Source organism: Suricata suricatta, chromosome 16 (assembly GCF_006229205.1).
Source record: "Suricata suricatta isolate VVHF042 chromosome 16, meerkat_22Aug2017_6uvM2_HiC, whole genome shotgun sequence".
Lineage (NCBI taxonomy): Eukaryota > Metazoa > Chordata > Mammalia > Carnivora > Herpestidae > Suricata > Suricata suricatta.
The window spans coordinates 49,422,807-49,431,052 of NC_043715.1; the positions used below are offsets into that span (position 1 = coordinate 49,422,807).

General features: G+C 55.0%; 1 pseudogene; it reads left to right on the top strand.

Annotated features, from left to right (window-relative positions):
- Positions 1-2,275: 2,275 nt before the first annotated feature.
- Positions 2,276-3,018, top strand: LOC115280709 (annotated as a pseudogene).
- The last annotated feature ends 5,228 nt before the right edge of the window (positions 3,019-8,246 follow it).

An 8,246-nucleotide genomic window follows, 5' to 3' on the forward strand; every position in this document is an offset into this window, starting at 1 on the left:
TCTCCGGCTGTCGTGTAACCTGGTGCTAACGTCCCACGCCGCTCCGCCACCACGCACCCACCCACCCGCACCGAGGTCCCCTCGCCGGGACCCGTGTGGCGATGTTGCTTTGTGATGTACAGGCTCTCCTTCGGGTTTGTTCTTTTTTTTCCTTTATGCCCCCGAACACTGACCCCGTCAGAAACCTTGCCGGGCTAGCTGAGGCGGGGGAGGGAGGGGTGAGCCCCGCCGCGCTCTCAAGAGGCTGTCACCTGCAATAAAACCGTGTTGTCCTGGCCTGGAGGACCGCCCCACCGGCCCCTCCCGCTTCTCCGAGCTGCTTGGTGGCTCCTTCACATCTGTGCGGTCCCTGCGCCCTCCCTGCCCTGCCCGCCCCGCCTCCCTGCCCCCTGCCCCCACCGCCCCCAGCGGAGAGCATGATCCGTGACCTTGCTTCTGGTTCTCGCCTCTGGGACAAGTGAGTCAATGTGGCAGTTCGGTCGTCTGGATTCTTTTTCCTTTTTTCTGGTTCATTTCATCTTGCCCCCCATCCCCACCCCCTCCCAGGTCATTCAAGTGGCTTTTCCTGGGACCTGCCCAGCTTTGAGAATCTCCTCATCCACCCTCAGCCTCTGGGGGAGGGGAGGGGAGGGACGGGGCGTAGCGGGAGACCCAGCCAAGAGCTGAGGGTGAAGGGCAGGTAGGCGTGAGGCTGTGGACGTTTTTCGGAGTGTTTTGGTTTAGGTTTTGGTTTGTTTATTTTTTTTTAAACCGGGCAATATTGTGTTCAGTTCAAGCTGTGAAGAAAAATATATATCAATGTTTTCCAATAAAATACAGTGACTACCTGACTCAGCTCTTCCCCTCTCGCCTCTGTTTCTGGGCGCGTTCCCTGCCCCACTCCACACTCACGCAAGAGCCTTGTCCTCGTCACTGGCGGCCCAGAGGGGGACCTCTGAGCCAGAGTTCTGGGCCCAGCCAGATGTCACAGTCGGGTGGTGGGGGGCGGTCGGCTCTGCTTTGCGCCCTCGCCGTAGCTGCCGGGGGTGCACCGACCCCCGTGTCCGCAGGGGCGGACACCCGAAGGATGGGCACTCACGCTGGGAGAGAGACCATCCAAGGGAGCAGCAATGAGCCAGACCCGGGGGTGACACCCGGCTGGGGGGTTCTCGGGGCGATCTGGGGAAGGGGTGACATTCCCCAGAAGAGTCCATGGCAGTCAGGCAGCCTACATACCACGTGGTCCTGAGCTCACAGCTCTTAACTCCCCGCGAGGGCACGGAGGGTACAGGACAGGGAGACTCGAAACAAGCCCCAAACATTTGCAAATCCCAGAATGCTTAGCGAGCGCAGGGCTGTGAAGAGGCGAGGGCTGGGGCAGGGGTGCTTCCGCAGGGGAGGCGTGGGGCAATCCTCCCAGAATACATGAGCCCCGCCCCCAACCGCAGAGCTCACCTGCTCCCTGTTGGTTCCCAGGAGTGCAGGGAGGGAAGGGTCAGCGGACGCGGTCTAATTTCTGACCCACGCACACCCCGCCTCCTCCACCGGGCAGGAGGGACAGGACCGAATTCAGGGGAATTAAGAAAACCTGCTTGCACTCTCCCGTCCCCAGCCTTGGGGAGGGTGGAGAATCCTGCAGCAGGTCCCAACCTCTGGGGGCCTTCCTGGGGGCGGAGGCTTGAGGCCAGAGCTGGGCCTTCCTGGTGTGGCCCAGTCACCGGAGCCCAGCACCGCAGATGCGTACCTCAGGCAGATGACCCCAGCTGTAACCCAGGAGCGCCGTAGCAGGTGCCCCTGGAGCTGACCGAGGCCCACGGGAGCCCAGGGGAGGGAGGCCCGGGCTAAGCGAGCCGCAGCTGCTCTGCCCCACAGGCCTCTGTGCCCAGAACCCTGCAGCCAGCCCGTTTGGGCCAAATGCCGTTAATGCCCATTGTGCAGACTAGGCAACTGAGACCCAGAGAATTGAAGAGACTACCCCCAAGGTTACTGAGGCAAACCTCCAAAGTGGCACAGCTGGAAACTGAACCAGACCTGACCTCGAGGGGTCCATGCCCTCAGCTGCCCACCTTCACTCATTTCAATGGTCGTTTTAAAACTGACTTCAGGGGCGCCTGGGGGGCTCAGTCGGTTGAGCGTCCAACTTCAGCTCAGGTCATGATCTCGCAGTCCGTGGGTTCAAGCCCCGCGTCAGGCTATGTGCTGACCGCTCAGAGCCTAGAGCCTGCTTTGGATTCTGTGTCTTTTTCTCTCTCTGCTCCTCCCCTGCTCATGTTGTCTCTCTCTCTCAAAAATAACATTAAAGGGCGCAAAGGTTTCTGGGAGCATAAAAGATGACTACAGCAGCTAGGCCAACTTTTGAACCCGCAAGAGGTGGGAGAGGAAAAGGAGAAGGTGATTTGAGCCAGCTCTCAAAGCAGTATTCACGTGGAGACCTAGCTTCTCATACAAAGATAAAATAAAGACAAACCACTCAGGATGCCCCTGAAGAGGTTCGCAACTGTGACTTCAGGAGAGAGCTGGAGGAGAGCGAGCGAGCTGCTGCAAGAGAAAAAAACAGAGATCGTCCAACACGAGAACATACAACCTCCTCGTCAGTGTCAAAGAAACCTCGGTTAGACCAGATTCCTGCCGCCAACCTTGACGCAGATGATCCTCTAACAGATGAGGAAGATGAAGACGAAGACTTCGAAGAGGAGAGTGACGACACTGCCGCTCTTCTTGCAGAACTAGAGAAAATCAAAAAAGAAGGAGCAGAAGAGCAGGCTAGGAAGGAACAAGAACAAAAAGCTGAAGAAGAACGAATACGTACGGAAAACATTTTGAGTGGAAACCCTCTCCTAAATCTCACTGGCCCATCCCAGCCTCAGGCCAACTTCAAGGTTAAAAGAAGGTGTGATGATGATGTCGTTTTCAAGAACTGTGCAAAAGGTGTAGATGATCAGAAGAAAGACAAAAGATTTGTAAATGATACACTGCGATCCGAATTTCACAAAAAGTTCATGGAGAAATACATTAAATAGTACAGTTTTATGTGCTTAATTAAAGACTGTAAAACGTTAAAAAAAAAAACATTAAAAAAATAAAAATAAAAATAAATAAATAAAACTGACTTCAGGCAGGCCCTGGGGTGGCCGTGGGGTGGCCTGAGACTGGGGCTGCCCTCTCAGCTGCCAGGACACCTGTGGAAAATTCTGGTCTCGCGTTGAAGGAAAGACAAGTTTTGGTGACCCACGGAACTGGGCTCCGAGTCCGGTGTGGACACTCGCTTCAGTGAGTCTGTGGGCTCACCCCACCTCAAGGCCAAGCGGTGCCACCTCCTACCTGTGGGCCTCAGTTTACCATTCTGCAAATTGGGAAATAATATTGACCCTGCAAGAGGGAGAGTATAAAAACATCCCCTTCAGGGCACCGGGGTGGCTCAGTCTGTTAAGCATCTGACTTTGGCTCAGGTCGTGGTCTCACGGTTCATGAGTTCAAGTCCTGCTTCAAGTGAATCCCACTTCTCTCTCTCTCTCCCTCTCTTCTCTCTGCCCCCCACTCAACTGCGCCCTCTTTCTCAAAAAAAAATAAAACCAGTATTTAAAAATAGAGAATAAATAAAAAAGAAAAAAATTGGGGCACCAGGGTGGCTGAGTCAATTAAGCATCTGACTTTGGCTCAGGTCGTGGTCTCGCGGTTTGTGAGTTCGAGCCCCGCTTCAAGTGAGTCCCACTTCTCTCTCTCCCTCTCCCTGTGCCCCTCCCCTGCTCATGCTCTCTCTGTCTTCTCTCTCTCTCAAAAATAAACATTAAAATATATATATTTAAAATAAAAAGAAAAGCACCCGCTTCAGAGGGCTCTGACAACCATTTTCTAGACATGTCATTTAATCGGCACACTGGCCAGATTGAGTCGGAACAAGGCCCCCGCTCCCGTCAAGGGTGCGCATGCCCTGTGCCGGGCACCTAGGCCTGAAATACTTACCGAAATCCAGAGGGCCCAGGCGGGTAGAGACTCCGGCACCTCACTTCTCGGACGTGGCGGAACTGCGTCTCCAAACCCCAGATCATTCAGATTCCCAAACACCCAAGCGTTTAACCGCTGCCTCTGGCGGCCTGCCCTGCTCTACCGCCTGTCATTGCTTTTCCCCCTTGGGCCCTATGTTTTGAAAGACTTTTACTCCCAGAAAGGCTGTGCTATTAAATAATCATGACTTCGCCTTCCCATACTTTATTAATCAAAGACACACAGATGGCACTCAGCGTCTAATGGACAAGGGCAGGCTCTGAGGGAGCTGATCCCAGCCCCGACCAGAGAGATGCTTGGAACCGGAATCATTTCCGGCTCAGGCTCACAGGTCTGCCAGGCCAGCTCAGCCCTGTCCTTAGGAGGTGACTAGCCGTGGGACCGCACGGGAAACGCCCACCCAGGGCCCCCTCACTTCCCGGTGAGTAGTGACCCCCAGGACCGCTCCTAGGTGTCATTCCCACTGTGACCAGCAGATGGAGGAATGATTGTAGAGAGCCCCGCGGCCGCTGGGGGCGACCAGCCCGTGTTTGTGTGTGCGCGCGCACGCGCGCGATCTCGTGCACACGCGAGTCCCATCTGCGGGCCAGGTCCCGTGCGAGGAAGCCCAAAATGACTAAAGTGAAGTTATAAATGAACAGAGTCTCCTTCGCGTCCCGACGCCCACTCCTCGCCAGCCGGGCCCCTGGGCTATGCGCTCGCAGATGCCTGGCCTGCGTTCTCGGCTCATAGCCCAACTTGCGACTTTGCAGCTTTTGTGCTTCTTGTAATAAATACTTAGTTCTGCGATGATTAAGCTGTCATCCAACTGGGAAGTGAGTGATCCGGGGCCAAGACGGGGTCAGTCACTGCTAGATCCCTGGGAGGCAAAAAGCAGCCTTGGGGCCCCCCCGGAGCAAATTCCAAATAATCTGTTGAGTCAACATGAGCAAGGGGCTGAGGCCAGAGACAGCACCTTGAGCACAACAGAAACATTCCTCTTTCCCGGGCTCCCTTTCTCACAATCCTCCACCCCCTCCTCCAAGAAGCCCTCCCTGACGTCCCCTTGGACAGCACCCCACTTCCCATCTCTCAGCCCCACCCACTCTGGACTATGAGCCCCAGGAGAGCAGGGCCGGGGCTGTCTCTGTCACTGCTGTGTCCCTAGCATCCCAGTCTCAAAAGAACCTTCCTAAACGAACGAGCAAATGTCTGCGTCGGGGCAGGCTGCTGGGAGCACCATCATGGAGGCCAAAACGCACCAAGAGTGCCTGAGACAGGAGTGACTGAATCTTCTGGAAGGACTAGGGGCGCCTGGCTGGCTCAGTTGGTGGAACATGCAACTCGATCTCGGGGTTGTGAGTTCAAACCCCACTTTGGGCGTAGGGATTACTTAAAAATAAAAGTTTTAAAAAGGGAGAAGGAAGATTTTAAGCAGGGCCCGAGGGGCCACAGTACTTTTGAGGATTGGAGGAGGGGGACACTGTTCCAGGAAGGGTGAGCTCAATAAACAAAGAGGTGGAGGCCAGATAGGTCATGGGCGGGCCCTTGGGGAAACCTTGGTCATCTGCTGTGACGGAGAAGAGAGGGAGGGAGCTGTCCCTGGGCCTCCACCAGAGGGAGCCCTTGGAGCTTGGCAAGCAGGGGAATGACCGCTGGGACGGGACTCTGGAAGAGGACACACAGGCAGCCAGGGGTCAGGACATCAGCTAAGAGACCAGTTTCCAAATCATCCCGGAAGGGCTGCTGGTAGATGGGCCAAGGAATGCTCAAAAACCCCTGACCTACACAGGGTTTCGGGGCGCCTGGGGGAGTCTCGGTCGGTTAAGCAGCAGACTTCGGCTCAGGTCATGATCTCGCAGTTCGTGGGTTCAAGCCCCGTGTCAGGCTCTGTGTTGACAACTCAGACCCTGGAGCCTGCTTCCGATTCTGTGTCTCCCTCTCTCTCTGCCCCTCCCCTGCTCACGCTCTGTCTCGCTCCCTCTCTGTCTCAAAAATAAATAAACATAGGGGCGCCTGGGTGGCTCAGTCGGTTGAACGTCCAACTTCGGCCCAGGTCATGATCTCACAGTTCATAGGTTCGAGCCCCACGTCAGGCTCTGTGCTGACAGTTCAGAGCCTGGAGCCTGCTTCCAATTCTTTGTGTCCCTCTCTCTCTGCCCCTCCCCTGCTCATGATCTGTCTGTCTCCCAAAAATAAATAAATGTTTTTTAAAATGTTTAAATAAATAAATAAACATAAAAAATTAAAAGAAAGAAAGAAAGAAAACCCCCCTGACCTGGAAGATGAACTGGTGGGGTCTGAGATTAAACAGCAGGATGCGGGGGCGGGGGGCAGATTCTTGAGAAGTTAGGCCTGGAGATGGAAAGCCAGCCCCTTGGGGCGCCTGGGTGGCTCAGTCGGTTAAGCCTGGGACTCTTGATTTCCTCTCAGATCATGATCTCACCGCGGGTGGGATGGAGCCCCACCTTGGACTCTGTGCTGACTGCTTGGAGCCTGCTTGGGATTCTCTCGCTCTCTCTCTGCCCCTCCCCCACCTCAAAACACACATTAAAAAAAAGAAAGCCATCTTCAGTACTTAATCCTCCCTTCCCCTTGATCCAAATCTGAAAAATGGGAATGGTAATAGCACCCCCATCAGGCTTGGATGCTGTGGGTTCAACCACCTAGCCTTGTGCTGCCTCTGAAGGAGCCCTAAGAGGCCCCATAGAACTGACCCGCTTTTCCGAGGCAGCACAGAGAGAGGAGCCGGGCGCCCCCTGGGGGTCTTGCCTGGACAGGCAGGCCCCCTTTCCCTTGGCTCCAACCCAGAATGCCCCTGTGCAATCCCTCTACCCCCCACCCCTTCCTTTCTCCACCGCCCTCCAGGGGCCATTTGGGCGGGGTCCCACTGAGGCTGGGCTCGGTTTGGTGACAAAGGCCAGACTCCACCTGACTGACCTTCCTTGCCACCCTGTTTGGTTTTCCTACAAGTCAAACTTTTTGATTATTAAAGTCAACCAATAGATCACTCTGCCAAGACTGCCGTAAAAGTAAAAACACCCTCAATTTCTTTTAATAGTACGTTTTTTTTTAATTGTGGTAAAATGCCCATAACATAAATGTACCATGTTAACCATTTTAATGCGTACAATTCAGAGACATTTAGTACACTTTCAGTGTTGTGCAACCATCAGCATTATCCAGTTCCAGAACATTCTGATCACCCCAAAAGGAAGCCCTTATCGTGACCCATTTTTAACTTTCCCAGACTTCCCTCGTTCGTCTGTAATGCGATTCGAATCATGGTGGCTGGGGGGAAAAAAGAAATGGGGAAACAATGGAGCAAAGTGTTGCTTTTTGCCAGCCCCCATTTCAAGCCACAGACAACAAGAGCAGCGACACCAGGACGGCAAGAGCAGCGACACCAGGACGGCAGTAACAGTAGCATTTCTTGCCGTATTTACTCCAGGCAGGCCCTGCCCTAAACTGCCTTGCAGGGGGAAGGGGTTAGCCCGCAGCCCAACCCTGTACGCTGAGCACTACGTGATCATCCCCGTGCTGCACAAAAGGAAGCCAGGACACAGAGGCAAAGCCACTAGCCAAGGGAGGGAGAAAGACGGACTGCACGCTGAGACTGTGTTCTCTGCCCGCTGTGTGACCCAGAGCTGGTGATTGCCCTCTCTGGGCCTTGATTCCAGTTTCGGTGGAAAGGCTCCAATAATAGGCTGGAGAGGGTGTGCCCTGCACAGCAGAAGACTCACTGATGTCACTGCTGTTACCGCTATGGGAGGCCCGTGCCTCGCGGTCAGGTCCCTCCCCATATGTGTTTATGGTTTTAACCCTGGAGCGACTGCAAAGGGGAACTGGGAGGGGCTGGGGGGAAAGGACTGTCCCCGTGTCCGTGTCCCCCTACTCCACCCCGCCTACCTACAGCTACAAACACCACTTCCTTTCCCGCCATGTCTTACCGCAGAGCCAGTGCCCTGGATTTGTGGAATGAATGAATGACATTTTTGTGAGGCCTCCCCTGAGGACACAGGAGGTGGGGTGAGGCTTTGTAAGGAAGCAGGCAGCTGTTATTCAGGGACAGACACACGAACTTGGGTCTGCGTCCCTGTCCCCGGCTGGTCCCCGGACCCGTAACTCCCTTGCCTTTGTCCTCAGCCCCTCGCTCCGTCTCCCCCTGCACCCGCCCCACCCCCACCCCAGTCCACATCTTACCACCAAGCCAGGCAGTTTCCCAGGCATGTGTCCAGCGTGCCACCTACCATACGGCAATCTGTCCCTCCTCCAGTCCCCCC